Source organism: Acipenser ruthenus, chromosome 18 (assembly GCF_902713425.1).
Source record: "Acipenser ruthenus chromosome 18, fAciRut3.2 maternal haplotype, whole genome shotgun sequence".
NCBI classification, from domain to species: Eukaryota; Metazoa; Chordata; class Actinopteri; order Acipenseriformes; family Acipenseridae; genus Acipenser; species Acipenser ruthenus.
Genome location: NC_081206.1, coordinates 11,144,288 through 11,153,445, shown reverse-complemented (window position 1 = coordinate 11,153,445; position 9,158 = coordinate 11,144,288). Strand labels below are relative to the sequence as shown.

At 42.5% G+C, this 9,158-nt stretch overlaps 1 pseudogene; it reads left to right on the top strand.

Annotated features, from left to right (window-relative positions):
- The first annotated feature begins 1,560 nt into the window (after positions 1-1,560).
- On the top strand, positions 1,561-7,867 carry LOC117968455 (zona pellucida sperm-binding protein 3-like; annotated as a pseudogene).
- The last annotated feature ends 1,291 nt before the right edge of the window (positions 7,868-9,158 follow it).

Here is a 9,158-nt window from a genome sequence, read left to right as displayed (position 1 = left end):
TAAGTCATGTTAATTACATTACATTATTTTAGTTCTGCTATATCTTGTAACAATTGTAAGTCGCCCTGGATAAGGGCGTCTGCTAAGAAAATAAATAATGGTGGTACACATACCAAAACTTGGCCAGTGGAATGTCAGAAAGTGGCACACTGTCAGATTTTGGTACAGATGCAATAAAGATCTGATGGGTGTTTTCTTATTGTCAAACATTAATTATGCATTATTTTTTGCAAACTTAAACTGGAAACAGACAACGAATTTCTCTAAAAACAATAAAATAAATTCACTACGAACAAGACAAAATGAAAAGTCCACCGCAAAGTTCCAGAAGTAAAAAATGAACAAGACCCAATGTCTTGCATATGATAAATATTTGCATACTGTTTTCTTAATGGTGGGAACATATGATAAAATAAATTTTAAAAGATTTAAAAGAGCGAAAAAAGCATAACCTACCAGATTTGAATCAGCGCTTTTGGCAGAAGTTTAGGCATGCGTTAGTCCCTCCGGGTATACTTTTTGTAAATACCCCAACAACTTAATGTTTTGATATTAAAACAGTAACATAACAATACTTAAAAGCAGCAATGCACGCGTGGAAAGGAACGTAGAACTATTTTGTATCAGTTTTGCTTGGCAAGTTATAGAACGGCGTCTTGTGTAATACAAGGGCGGTAATAAAAAGCAGGCTATAGTGCCTCATAATGGGAAGCGCTTAAGGCGTCCGGATTATAAAATAACATGTAGTCCGAGGGATGCTTTTCTATTGTGTTGTATTTATTTTTCTGAAACATTAATAATAATAATAATAATAATAATAATAATAATAATAATAATAATAATAATAATAATAATAAAATACCATAATTATAAATGAATGACAGATTTCAGTCACCGATCAGTTTACACTGATCCAATTGTTTAGTTACGGATGCAGTTATATTATTCATTTAAATAAAGTAATTGATGAGAAGAAAACTCCATTATAACAACTACAGTTGTTCACACAGAAGTTGCTTATACCGTTGGAGTAGAAATCAAATTCTAGCTGGGTAAAATGCATTGCATATGTACAGTACTGTAGAAAGCACAGTATCTTATATGAAGAAAGGGATGCGCTGTTGCAAGGGGGACAATTTGCACGCGCTTAGAACAAGAGATGTACAGGATAATAATCTGTTGAACACAGCACTCGAATTTGCATCTTCACTAAATCTAAAATGCCTGATAACTCATGCCTCAGTCTTACTGCAGACTGAACCGAGCCCTGTCTGCTCCCATCCTGCTCGCTACTGCGTATGCACAAATGCTCTACGTTTCGGGGGGGGGGGGGGGAATAAATCCATGTAGGCTACCCAGTTGATTTGATCACAATTGTAATTGGATTATCTTTTCCAAGTCATGTAAACACAGGTCAGTTTTCCGAATAGGCTCTACATTTGTTTTCTGAAAACTTGATCTCATGTAACCGAATGCTTGTCCGTGTATAATTGTTTAATTACCCAGCCAGGTTTAACACGTTAATTAATTCCGGGGAGTATAAAGGTGCTGGCTACGCGTTTATCGGTATGCAGCTGCAGTGTTTGATTCTGAGCTGAAGAGTCTACAATGGGGACGCGCAGTGTTCAGACAGCGCTTTTGCGCGCTTTGATTTTACTTGTGCAGCTCCACGGCGGTTTCGGATGGAGCTGGTCGGATCAGCTGGTTTATAACCCAGTGCTGTTTACCGCGCCGAGAGCGGTATTTCAGGCGAAGCCCACCCCTCTCTCCGTGCAGAGAGCTGACCTGTCGCTGTTGAATTCGGTCACCCTGGACTGCAGGAAAGACGCCATGGTCGTGACGGTGAACCGGGACTTGTTTGGGATCGGCTACCTGGTGAGCAGCGCCGACTTGAGCGTCGGGTCCGCGGGCTGCTCTGCTGCCTCCTCCGACAGCGTCGCTAACACGGTTTTGTTCAGCATCCAGCTCCAGGACTGCGGCAGCACTTTCCAGGTAACCCTGCGTGTCGATCGCATTTGTAACTGCGGTAGCCAATAACGTAAACTGTCTCGCCCAGCTTTCCTTATTGCTTGCACTTGTGTGACGTTCTCCAATACAGTAGTGCGCACATTTACAACACTTAGGTTTGTATTGGCTGTATGTACCAGTCTGCATGATGAGAGGCTGTGAGAATTTACGTTTTCGGTCAGTAATAGGTCATATAAAGTCCGTGTGAAAATGTTGGACCACTTTGTGCTATAATTAGGCATCTTAAACAACTTCTAAAGTTTCATGCATGTTAACATCTGTGGTCATGTTGTCTTGCTGTTTTTAAATGACTTGCATGCGTGGCCTATTCAACTAAATTAAACTACTATTTTGCCTCTTAGTAATTTCCTGAAACTTTCTAGTTAAAGTGGTTTGATTTCATATGCACAACCAAACTGAAGCAATGGGGTGTTCATACATGTGCACACTACTGTAGCGCTACAGGTTAAGTACTATCCTGAATCTGGAGAGTATGTTTAACCCTTTTAAGGCACATGTGTGCCACAAATATAAATGATGCTTACTTTCTCTTTGCAAAACTTTAAAATATGTTTTCTGAAATTTGAGCTGGTCATTGCAAATGGTCAGATTCCTCCTTGATACTAGAGTTGCACTTAAATGTAACAAGGAACTGTTTGAACTGCCCCATTCCTTGTGTACTGTAAAGGGATTAAAGCACAAGACAACTTCACTATTTATTTTATTTAAAAAAAATTAAAGGGGTTCCTTCAACTTTCCTTAGGTATTCCCAGACTTCCTGAGCTACACAAACCATCTCTATTACAAGCCTGCCAGCGTTGGCATCATCACCAGGGTTAATATGGCTGATATTCTCCTCGAATGCCGATACCCGAGGTACTGTACCAAGCAAACGGGGGACCTGAGGGGCCATATCTGTAAACTTCACACTAAATCACTTTGCTGCTGGTCACTCGCTTGTACCAGGGTTCAAGTCTCTGCTGCTGTAGTATAAGATTTGGCAATTCTATTGAAGCCAACATTTCTTGTATTCCTGTGTTATCTTAAATAGGATGCCAGTGATGCATGATATCCCTTACAAGGATGTGGTTTTTATTTCTTTCAGAAGGTGGAATGTCAGCAGCAGCCCCATAAAACCAACCTGGGTGCCCTTCACTTCAACAGCCTCTACAGAGCAAATCCTGGACTTCTCCTTGCTGCTCATGAATGGTATGAAGGAATGGACTCGGGATGGGGTTTAATCAGAACCTGGCGCTTGTCTTTGAACATTAAGACCAGTTTCCCTTGTATTGGATGCTGAAGTTTAATCTTCAAATGGTCTTTAACCTCTCCTCCCAGAATTTATAATTGCGGGATGCTGTGTGACTTCCAACCCTATAGGGCTGGATGATTAATATTTTCAGCTATTGATTACACTGTAACATTTTTTTTTTTTGTTCCTGGGTAGTAAGTGTTATTTCCTAATTGCTTATGCCTCAAGTATAGAAAATGGTTATTCCCCACAAACTTTGCTTTTGTGACCAGGACAGTGATATTTTGAAATTTACCTATTTTCCAGAACATTCCAGATACTCGGTGCTGAGTAAACTTGGAGTAACTTCTAGAACTTTCCAGTAATATTAATAGTAGTATAAATACAGGGGCCTTAAGCCCACCAGTTCAGTTTAGTTCCAGCTGCCTAAGTGGATACATATCTGCATTTTTCTGAGATGGCATCAAGAGGCTTCAAGAAGCAAAGTTTGTGGGGAATAGCCATTTTCTATACTTTTGAGGCATAAGCAGTTGGGGGGGGGGGGGGGGGGAAATAACACTTACTACCCAGGAACAAAAATTGTGTTCTAGTGTTATCGTATGGATATTATGATTTATGGGCTGAAATGTGATTCTTCTAATCTATCAAATGTTTTATTTGAGCATCAAGACAGCTGGCAGTTCAAGTCACAGCACATGAATATAAATACACATGTTGTAATTACTGTGATAGTCTTTAAAGATTTGTTTTATTAGAGGACATTTAACGTAAAGTGCCATGAAATGTATTAATACAACAAAACAAAATTAATAATGTTGCCTGGAAGCATTAGTTTTCTTCACTTGTGTGGTGGATCTGCCATTGAGTGAGTCAAACTAGGTTTTTGTGTGTTGTATAGAGTTGCACATCACTGCTTGTATAACTGTTTACTAAAATAAACCGCCTATCCTTTTTTAGAAGTTAACTCTATGCAACTACCATTATTTTACACAATGCCATGGGAACATATCCCTTCCCCATGCAGTGCATATACTGCAGTATGGTACTTCTCACTGGTTTTTAAAAAACATGTTGAGGTGATATTGCTAGCTTGCCATATTTTCTTCTTGCAATGCGTGTACAAAAAACTTCCCTTTCTACAGTAATGTTAGTGATATTTTACAAACAATATTTGTGCTGAAAGCCAGTTATGCTTTACCAGTGTACAAATGATTATCAAAATGAAACCATGATGTGAAGTTAAGCCTCAGCAGGGCCTGTTACGTGTCAGTTCGGTGCTGCTTCATTGGGTTATGGGCGATATAAATTGTTGCAAAAAATATCATGACTTGCCCTTATCCCGGGGTGTCCAATCTCTGTCCTGGAGGGCCATTCTATTCCAGGTTTAACGTGTAAAATGATATAAGCTACGTCTGCGTGGAGATTTAAACTATTTAGAACGGAGCTGGAATGAAGACCAGGACTGGAAGGGTCAACGTTGGACACCCCTGCCCTATCTTCATTTCATGTGTGTTCAGACATTGTATTGAATAGTCTGCCTTAACTGAAGACAAGTAAACTGTCACTTTTTTACCCAAAAGTACTTCATGACAGACATGGAGTAAGAGTGGATGAAGTTGGGCCTTCCACTACTGGTGGGGTGGATTATCTTAGTTTGGGGGGGGGGGGGGGTTAAAACTTTTTATCTAGACCCTGGAGTAGTTTTTGTCTGTTAAACCTGCAGTGGAAGGGCCCTCCCCTGGCATGGAGGGTTCATTCAGCTGTTTATTGCCAGTGCATGATTCATCTGCCAGAAATTGAGTGGTCCTATATTAAGGATTTGCTAGTGCTTTCTTTCCTGTAGTAGAGGTTCTTGTATCGTGTGTTATGTCTCCTTGCTTCCTGTTCCAGATAACTGGAGTGGTCCCAGAGTCTCCAATGTCATCTACCTGGGTGACATCCTTCACGTTGAGGCTTCTGTTGCTGTCGACAACCACGTGCCGCTGCGGCTCTACGTTGACAGCTGCATTGCGACCCTGAGCGACAACAAGGACTCTGAGCCCAGATACGTCATCGTGGACAAGCTTGGGTGAGAACTGGAGTTCCTTCAAACACACAGGCTCGTGCTGCACTCTGCTTTTATTGAACCTGTTTCAATGCTGTGTGTTGGAGGTGTAACCCTCTCCTCATGCCTGTCTCCTGTCCCAGCTGCCTGATGGATAGCAAGTCTCCAGACTCCTCCTCTTCATTCACCAGACCTGCTCTGAACAAGCTGCGCTTTGACATCACTGCGTTCAAGTTCCAGGGGGATTCCAGGAGCATGGTAAGGCTTGGCTAGACCTGGGTCCTTTTTAATCAAATCTACAATGACCAGTGTTGCCTTCTGGTGCATTGATTTGCTGTATGGTGTTTGACTACATTCCCATTATGACTGTTCCCCTCTTGTTTCAGATCTACATGACTTGCACACTGAGAGCAGTCAATGCTGACAAACCAGCTGATGCAGCCAACAAGGCCTGCTCCTACCAGAAGCAAACCTACAGGTAAGCTCTTGCAGTGCAAGTGATCAGATCCTCTGCTGAACAGATTAGCCTTTAAATCCAGACCCTGTCCCCTTATTCCACCATGCTAGTTTGTGATTGGCTGTAGCAGACCCATCTACCTAAGCGAGCAATCCCAGCATCTCCAGTTTTGATAAGCACATGTGGGATGAACTTTGCCATTGCAAACTGCAGTCCTGGAAGCTTACCTCTGGCACAGTTGCAGCTCTCCTCCAAGTACAAGTTCTGCCACCCTCCTTCCGACAGTCTCAGCCTGGAGTAAATTGATGTAATTTGTGGGCAACCCATATTTGGTGCTTCTAATGTTGTATGCAAGTCTTTGTTCACACTGATTTTGTGGTATGTGGGTATTTATTTAAGGAGCTAGGTTATTCCGTGCCCTATGTTCTAATCCTGTATGAATCATTTCATACTCCTGCAAAGATTTTCATTTCAAGTTTGGCTATTCAATATCCTCTTGTAGAAATATTGGTTCCTCCCTGTGTGTGCACTGGTTGAAATGTATGATCCTTGAGTGTTGGGACAGTGGAGGTTCTGCAGATCTGTAGCTCTGCAGTCCTTTGTATACTAGCTGGCTCTCTGTTACCTATCCTCCTGCTGCGCATTCCTTTTCTCGAGGTGGGTCTCTGAGGACGGCTCCTCTGCAGTGTGTGGGTGCTGTGATGCTGGCTCCTGCTCCGTGACACCCCGGTTCCTCGCAGACCCTCCTCCTCCCAAGCAGGTGGGCCGCTTGGGGATTCCTGCTGGGATCAACCAGCCTGACTGGCGTGGAAAGTGGCTGCACAAGAGAGCAGCTTCTCTTGATCCAGGTACTGTCTGAACACCCAGCCTGAGCGAGGCCTCTTCATAGGACTGGAACTCTAACCAAGCTGCACAAATACTGTCACTTGGGAACTCCAATTTAATTTAGTCTTAACCCTTTACTGCCCAGTGTCCAATATTTGACTTTGAGAAAGTATGGGAACATACCCAGGGCAGTAAAGGGTTAAGAGTTCTAACCACTGCTTCAAATTCAACTGGTTGCCCTTAACATTGACTGACCTTTGCAGTAGGCCAATTGGTCTGATTGCAGCTTGACCATTTGTGTGAGTTTACACACATGAAGGGATCGCATACCAGGAAGCAGCTACAACGTGTTAGTCTTTCACATCTGCATGTGCTGAACTGGAAATGAGATGCGTTCTGTTAAATGGAAGAAAATGGGCACCAGTGGCTTGGCTAGGGCTAAAGCATTTCTAACCTAATTTTGTCCTCCTTTTTACAGTGGAGAGTTTGACCATGTGCTCCCCTTCAATGGAGTTGCATTGTGGAGTAGCTCAATCACCAGTGCATTACTTGGCTTCAGCAATGAACCTAACCTTGCCCTCCTGTCTCTCCCCCTCTGTGTAGCTGGCCAGGACCCCCAAGTGCATGTAAAGGAGATCACCATTGGCCCCCTGACCGTGGTTCATGTAGTTGGAGACCATGCTGTCGTGCTCAGTAAGGAGTCCCTGTACCACCCCCTGCAGTTTGTGGAAGAAGTGCAGGGTAAGTGCAGCTCTCAATGCTACTGAGCTCTGAACCAGCTTGCTGTCAATGGAGGGTTAGCCTGCTTTATCTGTATTTTACCTTGAGTTAAGTTGTACATCTTTCAAATGAAAGACTTAGTTTTGGTACTTGTAGTTTGCATTGTCATCTACTGTTCCATTACTCCTGTAAGTAGTGTATACACTAAGCTATAGCTGGTTCAGCATCAGGCCAGAGTGTTTCCCAGTCCCAATGTAAACCCCCCATATGTTTCTGTACAGGAGTGAGTAGATAGTGCTGCTCTCTGCAGAGTTGCTACTCGTGAGTCTTCAATGGGTGTAGCTTCCCTCCTGCACTGTCCTGTTAACCCCTCTGTCTCTCCTGTCTCAGACTCTGGCTCCTCTGTCCCTGTGCTGGCAGTCTCTGCTGTGGCTCTGTCTTGCGCTATCCTGTTGGCTGTGTTCCTGAAGAGGCGCTCCCAGTCTAGTGACAAACTGCTCGCCGTGTCTTCCTAATGTGTACATCTTGGGGGTTTTGAATAATAAAAGCCTTGTCAAAGCTATTGTCGTTGCTCGGTCATGTGTTTTTATAGGAGCTGCATGTTGCATAATAGATGCTTGGTGGAGATAAGTCCTTTCATCTAAATCTGCACAAGGTGACATCTCTTCTATAACGCATGCAATGTATCTAGTATTGTGAAACTATACTCAGTGCTATACTGTTGCCCTATATGACTTCAATCTTTGGTTCTTAAGACCAGTAGAGGGTGTAACTGAACATTAAACTGAACAGACTAGAAGTGCTGTAATTTAAATACACTAGACTCCTTATTTGTAGTTCATGAAACCAGCAATTAGTAGTATTACATTATAAAGGTTAGTTAAGTTCCTTTAACTGCCCTGCCTTCTTAAATAACACCAAGTGGTTGCCTTGGCTTCCTCCACTGTTCAGGCAGTCCTACTTGATCAAAGGCACATGTGATCCAGCAAAGTAAGATAAATCCAGTACTGCAGTAGACCAAAGTGTTGTGGTTAACTCCAGCTGTCTGCTTTTAAAATGGAGCATGTCCTGAGGGTTAGTCACAAAATATGAAATCCCAATTGTGGCTTTAACCATTTGTTTACCTATCCTTGCAACAATTCAGTGATGTCTGTTTCAATGTAAGTTTGGGGGGGGGGGGGTTCTCCTCCCCCCCAAGAAGAACTCCAGTCTGTCCTGACAAGGACAGTGTGTCAAAACATAAACTTTGCTTGAGTAATAACTAAACTTTAAGCAGTCCCTGGCTCCTAATCAGATGGCAAAGCCATTTACTGATACATCTAAAACAATACTGCACAGAAATACAGTAGAAAGTTTTCCAACCTTTCTGGTATTCACTGGGTTTGAACACAAGTCTTTCAATCATGCTACTGATAGCTGTGCTAAACCCCTTCCTGAATACCGTGCTACTCAAATGTATCTCATAGAAAATAAGATGGGGGTAATTTAGTTGTGATGTTGGCATTGTATGGTTACATGACATAACAGCGAAGCCAAAACTGCACCGATATTCCGGCGACGGACATTACAGCACTGACAATAACAGTTATACGACATCACCGTGCCGAACTACAATTCCCAGAAGACTGCAAAGTTCATAATAGCGTCACTTACCAGCAACTCTGACACGAGTCAGAGCGGGGTTCACCACGGGTTTTCTGATTGCAGAAGACTATAGTTGTTTTTTGTTTTTTTTCGCTGTTCCCATACAGCGCCATCATAATTAGACTGGTAAATACGATCAGTAAAACCTCCATGCAATAAAAGCGTGTTTCTACGAGCATTGTTTATGTAGTTGGACTAAATATCTTTTT